A 14,782-nucleotide genomic window follows, 5' to 3' on the forward strand; every position below is an offset into this window, starting at 1 on the left:
TACTTCAGCAGCATAAAAGTTGGCAGCGTAGCTATCTCAGAAGAAAGTTGCTCCATTCCTTATTGGTAAGCAGTGCACACACACACACAAAAGCCCACACCCACAGGAAATTGAGAGCTATTCATTTAGTTTTAGCCAAGTCTTTGTGAGACTGTACCTTCTGACTATTAGCTGATGGTAAATGTGCAACTGTCTGGTACTTAATCTCATATAAAAACTAGACCAAAAAACCCTATCAATATTAAATTTAACCTTCAAAAAAGAACACAAGTGGTATGAATGCAATTGTCTGGAAAAATGCTACTTAGCAAAAACAAAACAACTACTCCCCCACATACATGCAATATTTAAAAGAAAGAATTCAAAGCTGTAATTATGTTCACACAAACCTAAACTGCAGAGTACAAGAAGTTCAATGATACAAAATCTTGTGTTATTTGTAATGACACCATGTACCTCCTCTTGTATTTTTTTCTTGGTATTTTGGGGGCATAATGGGATGCTGTCCATTGCCATTACCAGCGATCAGAAGGAAAATATAAAACCCATTCTTGCCATCTGTACAGAACATGAAACCTGGAACAATGGTAAGCAAAACACTAGTAAGGTTACTTTGTGGTAAAGTATACTTTTAGCTCGGTATAGTTTGTCAGAGCAGCAGCTGGTTTTAATACAACCACAACACAAAATTACCAATTTCTAGGAATTAAAAAAAAAAAATTAAAAAAATAGAGAACTCTGAGAGATACCTTTGGGGAACTGCATTTGGGAAGGCATCAATCCTGTAAAAATTACTAGAGGTTACAGCAGACACCATCTAGACATTAAATTTCCTGCACAAATCTGCAGCTAAGCAAGGAAGCGTAACCTCTGGATGGATAAGAGCATTATTTGTATAAGGCAAGGCAGGGAGGGAAAGTGTTATCTAAAAAACAGTAACAACAAGTGCAACATGCATTTCTGGTCTATTCACTTTGGAAAAGAAACTACCACAAGAACAGTGAAATATTCAGAGAATACATCTTATATAAAGAGTTTAAACAGTCTGCATATTTGGCTTATCCAAGAGGATAATGGCTATCAGTGACTTACCAACAAAATGGCTAAATGTCTCTGCCAAAATTTACTCAGAAGATAAAGAACACATTAGCCACAGCTAGGCCCCCAAAAGATGCTTCTGGTCAGATGAAATGGTTTTGAAGAATTCAGAATTAATCTTCTCTGCCTGACTGTACATAATTACAGTTGATTGATATGATGCGTAGTATGCTCAGAAACTCATTGACAGCAAGCTTGCTAAATGCAGTTTCTCCAAGAAGCACTTTCTATCTTATCCAGCTGACTAAAATCTTGTGCAATTCCTTTGGCATTTACACCTTTCCCACTGCAGCAGTGCTATCCATTCACAAGCACAGACCTCTGCATTCAGTTAATTCCAACAAGTATGGCTCTTGGAGCACAACTCTTCAGAAGCACCTGCTGCTCCCTACACACCGTTAGAATATTCAAAAAAAGGTTCATTTGTCTTCAAAGCGCTCCAAGGCCTCAGTTCAGGGTATTCAAGGCATTTGCCAGAGCTCCAGGACAGACAGCCATCTACTGTTCTGCTGCTCTACCTGATGTTAATTGGTGCTGAAGATGCAAATTTTTGTGTGGATAAACGAGGCACATGAAGTGACTTCCAAGTATGGAAATGGCATGTTTGAAAAACAAAGTTTATGATATCCATCTATGTCTCTCTCCATTTTTGAACTGATATTAACTTGTATTTAACAAAAGCACTATGAATTATACCACATCCAGGTACTGTATTACATCTCTCCATGGATAAAGAGAAACAAAAATAGGACAGGCATTTATAGTCAGGAAAGGACATCTCTGTAAGGTAGCACCAGAAGTTATGGACTCACTATGGAAATCACTGAGTGAGAATTCAGGATCTGCTCTAGCAGGACAGGATGAACAGACACCAGATACTCATTTTGGGGACGGAAGCCTTTGTACTTCCAAGACTACCTTTTCTAAAACTAAAGCCCATTCCTTGGGCTTTATGAAGCCCACAAGTCACCAGAGCCCTGGCTACTGTCTGAGCATCAGCAGGGCCACCAGAGAATCAAGAGAGTCCCACCCTGTGTGCTTGGCTGCAGAAAGGCACCCAGCAGGAGCACTGAGAGCTGCCTGCTCCTTACAGCCCACCACTCCAGTGGGTGGAATAAGGAGAACTCTTAGCCCCTTCAGCACATCCTCTCTTCCACCTGGAGCAAAAGTTACCACCTGCAGCTGGAGGTCACTCATGAATTCAGACAACACATTTTTTGTGGGAGATTAACAGCAAACTAGCTTTTGGTGTTCTCTCAGCTCTGTCTGGGTACCTTAACTAATACTTTCATTTAAATATCTAGGGGGTGGTTAAGTTAAATTTAATTTCCTATGCGAATTTTGCAATTTTTCATTCAGCCACTCCCCCAAATAATATTTTTAGACTTGTTTATTTTATATATATTTTTTTAAAGCCAGCAAGTTACTAGCATGTCTAAAGTTGGCAGCCAACTCTGAGCTTGGAAACTGTACAACCTTCACACGGAATGGGTTTCGGAGAAAAAAGCAGAACATTTCTGTATCTCACTACACCAGTAGCAAACCCTTAACCTCACTGCTAGGAGCCTCAACTCAAATTTTCCTTTTAACTCTATCTGCCACCCTGTCTTTAATTCAGGAAAGGTTTGATATGAATAATGGACAGTCAAGAGGGAGATGCAGAGATAAAGGAAAAGAGGAAGAGAGGGGCCAAGATTCAGAAGACTGGTAGTGGTGGTTGGCACTTGGGTCATCTTCCTGAAGCCACACTTAACAAAAGCAGAGAAGGTTCTCCATATCAAGGGTAAGAATACATGGCAGGACTTCAACATCTGAAGAACCATAATTAATCACTTCAACAGTAAGTATCATCCTCTTTTTACTGAAAGGGGAGCTGACTCAAAGACAACCAAGGGAGTTGCCCAAAACCACACCACCAGTCATTATCAGAGCTGCAGTTGGAAGTTTCTGGCTGGCAGCACTATTTTCAATCACTGAAATTGGCAGCCAGTCCCAGCCACAGAGCTGGTACCCTGTCACCTGCTCCCCACTCCCCATCTCCCAGCCCCAGTCACAGCACCAACACCCAGGAAGGATGAAAGGAGGGTGTGTCCGGCCAGGCTGGTAGGCTCAGGGATTACCACCAGCACTGATGCTCCCATCACCCCACAGTCCTGCTCCAGTGACTGCCCACCCCAAAGGGACAAGTGCAACCCCCAGGAGCTGCCCTGGCACCTCCCTGTAGCCCAGAGCACCCAGGTCAGGAAAATAAACCTAGGGAGAAGCCTAGTGAAGTCTAGAAGCCAGTGTTTCTGGCCAGGTTTAATACCCTGCCCTGGCTCACTGGGTGGAGTGAAAGACAGGCAACAAGCACCCCAGAGACCTCACACCTCAACTACCCCTCCCCTTTGTGCTTTACACACTCCAAGGGGAACTTCACATCAGTTCACTTCTCAAGCAGAAGCTGAAGTGGCTCTTTCCATCTCATCCCTATAGCTTTAATGTCCATTTTACAGTACTGATTTCATTTTCTTTTAATTGCTTAGTCAAGAGTGCAAAGTTACTTATTTCTTAGAGAGCCAGCCAGCTCACAACAAGGATATTTCAAAGCCAAAGGTAGTCCTTTTTGTAAGGGTAGTTGGAAAAGTATTAAATGGGTGAATTTTCATTCTTAATTTTTACAGAAGCAACACAATTCTTGTAACAAGCAGTTTGGGAAACGTACTGTGACGGAGATGTAGAGGGAGAAGTGAGTATCCTACATTTACACTAAAAGCAGAACCACAGAAATCTGCTTTTTGTAGCATAATTACTCTTAATTCATATATAAAATTACATCTAGGTCTCTGTTAGCTGTACTCCCCTCATTTCTATATTCTGCCTGATACCTGTCTATACTGAGCTCTCCAGACATTCCTTCCAACTCACTTGATCCTTTGAAGCTGACAGTTATCTACAAATTCAGGCACTGAAGTAATTTATTCTTTTAGAAGTGTTAAGCATTTAAAACTTGCAACATCAGATTGTGCAAATATTCAAATTTTCTGGAAGAAAAAGAAAAGGAAAAAGCATTTACCTTGATGTCTACATTTATGTATATATTCTCCCCCTACACACTCTTATCTAGAGGCTTTTCCTCATGCATGAGATTTCCCATTTTTCTCCTTGTGCTTTCCAGGTACTTTCCACACATTGTGACATAACAGCTAAGTAACACAAGAAAAGAAACTCAAATTACCTGTTACCATTTTATTCAAATTACCTTTCTTATTGTGAAAGTTTTCTTCTGTAGAGACAAAAGTATTCACCAGCAATGTCAAAGGAAATTATTAAAATTCATCTAGCAGTGATGCAAGAGTTCCGTGCTGACCTGCACTAACACAAGGAGAAACCAGAATTTACCAGTTTGGACAGAAGTAATTCTGGACTTTGCCTCTATTTGGTCTCATCAAAATCAAGCGTTACTCCCAGTAAACAAGACAAACACACCCAAAATGGAAAAAAAAATAAAAAGAACCAAAACCCACACAAACACTTCAACGAGTCACCGTGGTTCTGCATGTGTAAAATCGGGGGTTTCACTGCCAAGACTTATTAGAAAAGAACAACCAGAAAACGTTTGCAAAACAGACTACTATTATGAAGGGCATTAACAGCTATTAATAACAGAATATACATCAACCTACTGCTTTTTAAATAGTCAATATTAATTGGCAACCTAATTTGGAACTGTTAAGAGACCTTGCAGACACCATTTGTCAGGTCTAAGCTAACAGTGGTTGAAAATAGGCCTGATAAGAGTTACTTCCTTGTCATTTCCTTTCAAAAATGACACAATGCTGTTTCAGCGAGCAAAGTAATTTTTATCTCACAAGTGTAACTCCGAAAATAGATTAGACCTTATAGAATGATTTTATATTTATGATCTGAGCTATTGGGCAGACCTCATGCAAAACTGGACTTGCAATTCACAAGGGCTCCGGACTGCTCGGAAGGAAGCAAGATAAAGGCACAGGGAAACATAGGGGAAGGAAAAGAAAATACTGGGTGAGAGGTCTGGCACCTCTCAACATCACTACAAGCTTGCCAAGTCTCATAATTTCATCACTAGACTTCAGGAATATCAAAAGAGCTATCATTCATTTTTTTAATTCTACCCTGTCATGTAATCAGGAGAACAGATGCCAAAAGCCAGCCATTACCAGGAAGTCACCATGGCTAGCATTAAAACAAGATTATTTCTGCACAGAGTGGACCATCTATTGTTGCTTTAAATGGTATCTAAACCCCTTAAATTGCTATGGCAGCACAAAATGTGGGAGTGCAGCAGACTGACTCGTCCTGAAGAAGAAACAGAAAGGAATGGGTTGGGAAATATCCATGAAAACTAAGCAACCAATGGAAAACATTTATAGGAGGCACAGTTAAGACCTGAGGGCATATTTGGGGCAGAATCCAGATGACTGTATGGAAGGATGAAAACCTAAATGTAAATGCAGAGAGGGAATGCAGAAAGGGAGCAGGAAGTTAAAAAAAATGAAATAAATGAAGTAACACAGATGATATGTTTAGTAGCTAGGGATGGTTCAAAGAATGAGTGACACTGCAGCCTCGAGAAGGAACATGACCAGGACAGACACTTCTTGCAATACAGGAGGACAAGGAGTGGGACAGTATCACTTCTCCAGCCCAGGCTGCTGGGGAAAGGATAAACAAAGACCTCTTGGAGAAAGGAGAGCAAAACACACCCATTCCTAGCTCAGAATTGAATTTTACACTGAGAAGGTATCACACAAAATGAGGACAGAATATTTCCTTTTAGAGGTGAAAGATGACAACCAGTGGAAAGTGCTACTTCTTCATCACAGAATCTCATTTTAATGCCAATCCAGCTGCTGGGATCTATCTCACAGTTTGCATGTGCCTACAGCTGGCAATAAAGCAGTGGTGAGAGGAAGTGTCATGGAGGTGTCACGGCCTCAAGTTGCAAAGCTTGCTAGCAACAGAGCCTCCTCAGTGGCTGTTTTACAAGACAAGGAGAGAATGAACTTGCACTGGGAGAGACAGTACAACAGCAATCAGCTGCTGTGCTACAAGAGCTGCCCATGCTACAGCACACAGATTTGTCAATATTTACTCCACAGAAGAGAGCAGTACATAAAATTACACAGTGTAACGCATGTACACTGTATAATACGTGAGAATAATGTCTTCAGAGAACACCAGCAGCTGAATGACTGAATTGTTGTCTCATCAAATTGTCCCGTCCCAATTGCTGACGCACACCGAAGTCCCCAGCATTGCTTTGACACCGGACAAACAGACTTCTCAGTGAACTGAATCTGAACATGAGCACTTCTACCTGTCCCATTCTAGCTATGCTTCTTTTCAACAAGAGCACACACACGCTGGTGGCAGTGCCACAGTGGGCACCGCTCAGCCCCCAGCCACAGCAGTGCCACGGGCACGGTGCGACAGCAGTGGTGCAGAGGGGTGCCAGTGCAGCTGGGCTGGGAACTCTAAGAGGTCCTGAAAACAATTTTAATTACCTGTTCTTGGAGGATAGAAGGACTGGTTGGAACACGTGCAAGTGAAGCAGCTTGTTTACATAACAAATGAGGTATGCGAGGTGCTTTGTGCAACAGTGCTGCACACTGCAAGCTCTCTCACCTGGAGAGCTGTGTTTTACTAATTATACACATACAAGACCACCTTCATGTAGAGAGTAAGCCTTTGGATAAAATATTCATAACAAGATCCAACAGCAGCATGAAAGAGGGTCGTTTGAATGGACAAAATGTCTAGTATTTGCAAAAAAAAAAAAAAAAAGAAAAAAACAGGCAGCCACCAAGTCTTTGTTCTCGCATATACCACACAGTGCCAAGAGTCATTCAAAGTTTTCAGTTCTTGCTTGAGCAGCCACCCTCCAAAAATAAATCCACCTTCCTTGGAAAACAAAACTTATATGAAAAAAGAAAAAAAAACCCCAGACAAACAAAAAAAAACTCAAGAGCATCTACAAGAGCTAAATGAATCCAAGGAAAGTCATTTAGTCCTGATCCTCATACAATGGCATCATGCATTTAGCTGTTTCCATGACATTTTCCAACCAAAAGCCAAAAAGAACAATAGGGATTTTTGAGGCCTGTAAAATTGTACAGAACTCAGGAAGAAGGGGGAGACAAAAATGAAACAAACAAGTGATAGAGCTGGATAGCTGCAGCGTGGATTGTACATTGAAAGACAGCGACAATCTCTAGGTAACACTACTTTTGTGCTTGGCTCTTTGTTGTTTGAATGTGGTTCTCCCAACACCTAAGAGTTTTACAGACATTTATTCCTCTCTAAAAGTGGAAACCTCTGAAGTAAAAACCATAAGGAAAAAAAGTATCCACCTAAACACTACCTTTTAAAAACGCCATTAGAAGATAAATTTTAAAAGATCAGCAAACTTGCAGTTTCCTCAGCACATTAAGGACAGCAAATATTAATTTCAAACTCAAATCTAGAGCATTTCTACACATGTATACTCTTGTTCTAATAAAAAACAGTCCAAATTTGAGAATACTGCAACAAGAAAAACAAGTTTTAAAGTGTAGAACTTAAAACAGCTCAAAGATCTTTTGAACTTTTAAATATCTGGGGTGGGGATGTGGGGGGAGGCAATATCTCAAAACGAAAGAAAAACTTCTCTACATCCTCTGTTACTTGAAAAAAAAAAGCTCTAAAATAATAGCATGACTATCTTGCTAACCACTGTGCCTGCAAGGGCATCGCTTTTTGTCTTCTGGCCTTTGTACATCACTTCACCAGGAGAAAGAACTGGTCAGAAGCTGTATAGAACAGAGATGGCTTTTGCTCAGAAGCTTAGAGGCAGATTTAACTTAAAAATGATTATCACAATTATTTGCAGGGTTATGCCAGGGAAAAAAATTATCCTCAACCCAAAGTCCATCTAGTGTGACAGCTTTGTGTAGGAACATGTTTATCTTACCCTCTCTCTTACCTTATCAGACACATCTCCTCGTTCTATTCAAAATACAGCAAGTCATGAAATTCCATCTGCAACAAAAGGAAAAACCCATTAATACCTCCTGATAACCTTACAACAGAAGTCTAATAAGCAGTTAAAGGAAAAAAAAAAAGTTAAAGTTCTCCTGCCATTCCAATATAATCTACCCCCAGGCAAGTCGCCATCCCATTTGTGGCAATCTGGGAAGCATGGATAATAAAGGTATTAAAGATGTTGTAACATGTCCCGTAAGAAACATGCTCTTCCTCCTTTGGCAGGGCTACCAGAGGTGGCCAAAGTGTACAGGTTGTCCTGCAGAGTCATAAGTAAGTCTGCAGCATCCTCTCATTAAATTAAATGAGCATCAAATTACATAATGTGAACAGTTGTAAAATGAGACCAACGGTAATGGCTAGAAATAATCCCAGCAGTGTTATACATCGTGGAGACAATTTTCCATCAGGCTATCAAACCTGGGTAAGCAGTGCTTTTTATCTCCAGGCCAAGAATCTGTCAGCATGCAGCCTCTCTTAAAAAACAGTAAAACATGCAAGAAATGTATGGAACAAAATTCTCATGCTAAAGTTTAAATTATGCCTACCCCAAACAAGTACATTTAATTTCCTAACTCCTTTACAGACCAACCTTTCAAAGCAACCAAGGTGTTTTTATAACATAAGTAAACATGACATAGTCTGGCATACTTGGGGTCAGATGAAAGAATACCACACACCTAACCAAAAATTTGCAACCTTAAAATTGTCAATAAAATTTACAGTCTGGATAGGCTCAGGCTTGAACAAACACTTTGCCACAGCACTAGGAAGAAGAGATGACATGACCTGCAATCCAGCCAGTCCATGAGTCACTAGGGCAGAAGAGAGACCTCCCATCTGGCAACCTGAAAAACTCTAAGAGTTTGCCTAGAGTGAAAAGTGTGAATCAAGGGCCTACAAAACCAAACAAACCAATTCCTTCACACTCTTTCAGACCTTCCAGTGTCCTGCCCAGGAAGTCCAGAAGCCTGTTAGTCCAATGCCAGAGTGGAAAAGGTCAGAAATGTGCAATGGTGAAATGGCATGCAAGAGAATACTATTAAAAAACCAAACAAACAATGCTTAATTTTTCAATCCAGTTATCTGGGAATTAAAGCATTTGAAGCGAAGAGCTTTCATGTTTGCCCACCTGTCCTTTAGTGATGCTACTAAAGGTATCCCTGTGCCTAAAGTAAAAAAACAGGTGCACCCTCACTTGTTTTTTTTTCAACACCGAGCAGCTGCAGCAGTATCAGGAGACCCAGCAGGAACCCACAGGGGCTCAGTGCCACAGAGAGGTGACATCCTTCACCACACTGCACTGCCATCTCCCCACCAGCAAAATGTAGATGGGTCCCCAGCCAGCATCCAAATTGCCACCTCTGCGGTGCTTCCTTTTTGCACAAGGTGCTAAAAAATCATCCTATAAATACCATTTTCTCAGATTATACTGATAATCCTTAATTTTTTTGGCATTACCAGAATAATATGACTACTCATGACACCACTATGGCGGTTTGTTTGGGTTTTTTTTTAATTGTTTGGTTAGTTTTTTAGTTTTTTCCTTAGGAAGAGGAGATCTTCTGTCCATACTACAGAAAGACTGAACAAAGAGAGCCACTGACCAAGAGCCCACTACCCTCCTATTCCCCTGCCAACCCAGTAAAATTCCTCAGAGCACAACCTCTTCCTGGCTATTTTCAGAGCAACTGTAGCAATCATACAAGAACAATGGGGAAGTTTGTTTTACTCAAAGAGTAAATGTTTTGCAGCTTCCAATGTAAATATTTTAATTAATGGATTTTTTTAACTCTCTACTGCCTTACTTGTGTTGACATTCACAGAGCTACCAGGACAGAAGCAGCACTCAACTGCTGTAATACAGAGGAGAAGAGAATACAACACAGAAAAATGACACGCTGACTTCAGAAAAAGCACCTTCATAACCAAATCAAAATTCAGTGGGCATTTGCTGGGACAGACTTATTATAAGAATTTAAGAGAAGCAAGTCTGCTCTTGCTCTGTGTCCAGCTAAGGGCCCATATTAGTTCCCACTGGGACTGTGGGTCTATTTTCATAGGCAGCTTGTAGAAAACCACACCCCAGTGTATTTCTGAAACACCATAATGCCCAATGACCCAGCTACAAGGAAAAAGTGACTTATCTTCTTGTGTCAAACATCAATCTGGTGGTTCTTAACCACTCATCACTGAGCATCCACTTCACAAAAATGCTCAAATCTCCACTTAATAATCCATAAACCAAGTGTTGCAGACTGTCAGCAGGATGGGACTCAGATTCATTCCCTCTAGGCCAGATTGTTTTGGCCACTACAGAAAGTGGCTGCACTGAGATGCCAAGCCATCCTGCACATGCTGCCCTGATGGTTTCTGGATCCAGGAGCACCCCAGGTACAGGCAGCTCCTTCTCTTTCAACAGTGCCTCTCCCCTAAGAAACTCTCTTCCTCCTCTGCTCCCAGATACCAGGATAAAGTTTGGATGCACTATCAGCAGATGGCTGGCATTCAAGATTTTTTTTGAAGTTTCTTTTTCAAATGAAGTAGGACACAGATGGTGACGTTCCTGCTTTCCCAAAGCCTGGAACATGAACATAGACCTGTCTGAGCTGGGAAGCTCAAACCCATAGTACGTTTCTGGAGAGCTGCACAAATTACTGCACGGACCAGTTTAGCCGAAAGCAGTCCCACACGTGGCAGTATTTCCTTACCCCTGCTTTTATCTGAATGGGAGGTTTTGTTCTTCTTGTACTGACCTCACCACACTTGATGCCTCTTAGCAACATCCTTCCAGAAGTTCAAACAAGCTCTACAGAAATTCCCTTCCACTGTAAGCAACAGACATGGTAAAATCCTCATTGTACCTTTCAAAAAATTACCACATCTGTACTATTCCACCACCTCATGCAAGGTGCTGGATGTCCACTCATAAAGCTCCCTAGATTCTGCAATTCTCTCAACTGCTGTCCACGCTGGCAGCTCCACTGCCTCCAAGCCTGTGGCAGTGGCACTTGGCTCATCACAACCCACCAGGCAGTGGCTAGCACTGCAAATGATGAGAAGAGTCCTACTGCCTTCCCTCCTGCAGGAACTACTAACTGAAGGAGGAGCAAGACCTCCCAACTCCATTCCATCGAGGACAAACCTTCCACAGTGCTACATTAGTAAATGCTGACTATCAACCACAAATGCTGACTATCAACCACTCCCCATTTAGGATGGGGAGCAGCAGGAGAAAGAATACCTGGCTCTTATTTGAGAGGGACAAATCTGGCAGCAGCAGGAGATGCTGGGGACAACGAGGCCACTGCTGCTCCTGCACAGGCAGGCTGGTGTCGTGCAGAAGGAAGCAGGAGCAAGCAGATACACCACTCCTCATGGTGTGCACCCACCACAGTACCTGACTCCTAGGTAGGGCAAATGGGCACCAAAGGACAATGGCAGAGAGAGCTCCCCTTCAAGCAGGGTCATTCAGAAAGATGTGTTTGCAAAACCCTTCCTTATCCCTCACAACGACACAAAGTGAAAGTAAAACTCCTCATCTTATATTTGAGTGTTACCAACCATTGCTATGTACTGATACTGCAGACGTTTATACAGTACTTCAGCTTCTACATCAGAAAAAACTTTCCTTAAAAAACACCCAAAGATAAACAAACTCCCCCCCTAATTTCTTTTCCCATATTCCACATCAGATTTTTTGGCTATACATGCAACATTAAAACAGACAGTAAAGATCAAAGAAGAAAGTATCTCTGCTTGGAACAGACTTCTCAAAGTGTGTCTAAACACACTTTTCATGGAAGACCCAAGTGAGGAGACAGAGTTTCCATGAAGCCCTCAATATGCATAGACTCTAGAAAAGAAGATCTCTGAGCAAGCGCGCAACCTAAGGCTTATGCCAGTCCTTCCATCTTCCACTCTGACCTTTTCTAGGGAAACACTGCATTTGACTTCCTCATATGCCTATTTAATCAGCAATGTGAAACTTGCACAACCTTACTGGTGTCTCTGTGGTCTTCCCATCAGGGCAATGAGTAGAAACACACCCCAAAGGAGCGGAACATTCGTAAGTCTCCCATGCCCACGGGATGGAAAAGCGAGTGGGGAGAGAACAGATGAATGTTAATCTCTCCTCCTTGCCGCCAGCAGCAGTCTGTGCTCTCCCACGCAGGCAAGAGGGAGGCTGCACAATTTGTTGAGGCCAAACTGTCTGGAAAACTGCAAGGAGAGAAAACTGATGGCAAATTCTCTTCTCTATCTCTTCTTGTACTGTAGGGAAAGTGAAAGTCAGTCAAAGAGTTGCTGATAGAACATGAGACCACAGGGTCTTAAAGGGGCTGCTTTTATGCAAACCGCAGTGCTGGGCTATGCAGAACTCTATCAGTCCAACATATTTGCTGCCTAAAATATTCTGCTCACACACTGCTTGCACTCTGACTTCTTATGGAAAATACTTTCATTGGCAGATTAAGGTTTTTGTCTGATCATAAGAACACAAAAAGGACCTGATACCACTCCATTACAGATGTTAATTCACAAATGTAGGACTTCTCTGTAGCCTACATGATTCCAAACACCTGCTTCCTAACCACGAGTAGATGGCCAATAAGCACATGAAATACTGAGCTTGGAGCAGTTCCACCACAGACACTTCTTTAACTTATCTGTGCCTCAAAGGTGCCTGTCAGCACACAGGGCTGTACATGTGCCAAACAAGAGCATGGGGGAGAAGCTCCAAGAAGGAAACAGAAGTTTGTCTTAGATTAGCACAGCTCACTCAAGTGTAGTGCTATGCTCAGATTTGGTTTTGATTTGCAAACCTTGCTGTCATTGGCTAAGAGGATGTTTCAAGTTTGGTTAAAAAAGGCAAAAAACAAAAGCCAAAAAGCTGAAATAACCACACAAATGAAATTAGCCTAGCAGCAGTAGGTACCTTTAAAAACTATGCAAGATGCACATTTCTCAAATCCCGTTTTAAAGCTTGCTTTTCCATCTCCCCTTCCAGCTGGATGGGCACCTCCCAGGTCTTCAGCAAAACATATTCAAAAAGCAGAGAGAGCAAAAGGAGAGTCTCTCTGCTGCAGCAGTTTGAGACATCATCAGTCACCTCTGACCTTCATTGAGAATCCCTCCCCACCAACCCCAAATCCATACTACAAATGTGTTGCCTGTTGAGATATCTTAGAAATAAGCCAAGCCCAAGACAAACTTGGCTCCAAGGAAATTTCAAATGGCACTCTAGTGAGCTGGTGGCATATTTCCAGTTCCCACTGGTAATTCCAGAATTTAGAGTCCTGGAGTCACCATATTGCCTGGAGACTGTAGATCCTACCCTCAAACACACGTGTGATCATTGCAGACATGGTTTTGATGACTACCTGTCCAGCAGGAACCACTCCAGAGAAACCACTTGCTTACTCTAGCTCACAATAATCACAGTAGCAGAGACATACTACAACCAGTATCTTGATCATGGGCAAGGAGAAAGTTCTTTGGGTAATCTAGAGAAGGAATCTGAATCTTAAAGGGAAAACTTCAGTGAAGAACGAGGGGGGAAAAACCCGCTATTTAATGTTAGCATTTATTAATGTTTAGCCTTCAACTGTGGATAAACACAGAAGAATCTCTCTGCTTGTGCACATATTTAAATGACTGTTTACACATGAAGTCCAAAAGGATGTCCTCATTTTATAAATAATTTGATCTGATGACTACATCAGAAAAAAGTGCAACTTAAGGCTACATACAGAGGCAAAATACTTGGCTACTAATGTCTAAACACAGTGGGGAGGGGGGCAAAGACTAAACATCAGAGTCACTAAAACTCAGCAAATGGTTTATAATTGAAGCTAAGTGCATAACATGGTGCACATTCAACATACACCAAACTGCAACTCTCCTTAAACGTATTAAGCTGTCCTTGCCAGTAAGTCATTTAAGTATCCAAGATGAGAGAGTCTCCTAAATGCAAACACTTCCTTTGCTACTTATACCTGACCACCTAAGCCATCCAGCAATGCCTTACTCCTCCTGTGTGACAGGCACAACACCCCATACAGCACGCTTGGGGAGCCACAGGGCCAGGTAACACACAGCATCAGGAGAAGCTGAGACTTCTCACACAGAAATGAGGAGAAAAGGTCCTCAGATTTACTGTCTGAACTCAAAGCCTGTGGTTTTGTTTCCCTTTGTCACATGCTCATGTACGTGCATGGAGATGGCTGTAGTTACATGTGTGTGCACTTTGCTTAAGGTCAATCACTCTGCATGTCAGTTCAATGGGGGAAACAATGCACACAAGAAACTCTTTATTACCCTATGAAGAAATACTATTTCCAGGTGAAATTTCCTCTTCAGTTTAGCCAAATGCACAAACTTAGTTTCCAGGTATTTTTCTGAACTGAGAACCTGTAAACAGCACTGTAAGAATACTGTCAGCAGTCTCCAAAGAGGATCAAAGTATTTGCTACCCCAAATTTTTTACAGACTTCCTAAACTGAAAAACGGATGGGATTTTTTTTTATGTTCTCTATTTACTGTTGCAAACCTTAATGCCAGGTCATACTCTACATAAATTGCCTCTTACTTTAAGCTCAAAGCATGCCCTTGTGCAATCAAGGGGCCTGCATGCAGAAGA

At 41.8% G+C, this 14,782-nt stretch overlaps 1 protein-coding gene across 15 annotated transcripts in view; it reads right to left on the minus strand.

Moving 5' to 3' along the window:
• TRERF1 (transcriptional regulating factor 1) overlaps nt 1-14,782 on the minus strand; it is a 100,986-nt gene that overhangs the window by 64,381 nt on the left and 21,823 nt on the right. For all 15 annotated transcript variants that reach the window (XM_064414357.1, XM_064414355.1, XM_064414356.1 and 12 more), the window contains one exon: nt 8,084-8,139. The gene's annotated coding sequence lies outside the window, so the exon portion shown is untranslated. The remainder of the gene's footprint in view (nt 1-8,083; nt 8,140-14,782) is intronic.

This window comes from Passer domesticus, chromosome 3 (assembly GCF_036417665.1).
Source record: "Passer domesticus isolate bPasDom1 chromosome 3, bPasDom1.hap1, whole genome shotgun sequence".
Taxonomy (NCBI): domain Eukaryota; kingdom Metazoa; phylum Chordata; class Aves; order Passeriformes; family Passeridae; genus Passer; species Passer domesticus.